Below are 574 nucleotides of genomic sequence, written 5' to 3'. Positions count from 1 at the left end.
AAGCGATTTTACGATAGCTTGAGCCTGAGACTAAAAGATAACAACATATTTATTGTAGATAAACCGAATACATCATGTAGTCAGATACCTAATGTTATAAAGGTAAATATAATACTGGTTTAGCAAGAAACTGACGGATAGTTAAGGCTAAACTAAGTGAATATTTGCGAATATTGTGAAGTGAAGGGAACAGAAACACTAAACAAAGGCCAAAATCATTAGATAATTAGGGGATAATCGGAGAGAAAAGCAAATGAGAAAATGAGAGAAAACTAAAACGCAGCCATCCACTCCATGATTACCTTATGTTAATGGCAATTCGTTAGCCTCGCGGAGTCGTGTCTTCATTAAGGTAATGCATGTTTAATGAATTTAATGCCCCCATTATACGGACGATTATGTTTTTGTCTGACTAATTGTTGGAAGATGAAATTACAAACTTCATGGCGGTAATGGACGCCGGGCGATCAGATTTTACAGATCATTTGATTTCATGATTTATGGTCATTGGTATTCCAGTTAGCTTATGATTGAGTATCTAAGTTGAAGGGTGAAGGTCTATGTGTTTGTTTAC

Source organism: Penaeus monodon, chromosome 22 (assembly GCF_015228065.2).
Source record: "Penaeus monodon isolate SGIC_2016 chromosome 22, NSTDA_Pmon_1, whole genome shotgun sequence".
NCBI lineage: Eukaryota > Metazoa > Arthropoda > Malacostraca > Decapoda > Penaeidae > Penaeus > Penaeus monodon.
The sequence above is the reverse complement of the archived record's forward strand: the minus strand, read 5'-3'. Positions refer to the sequence as shown.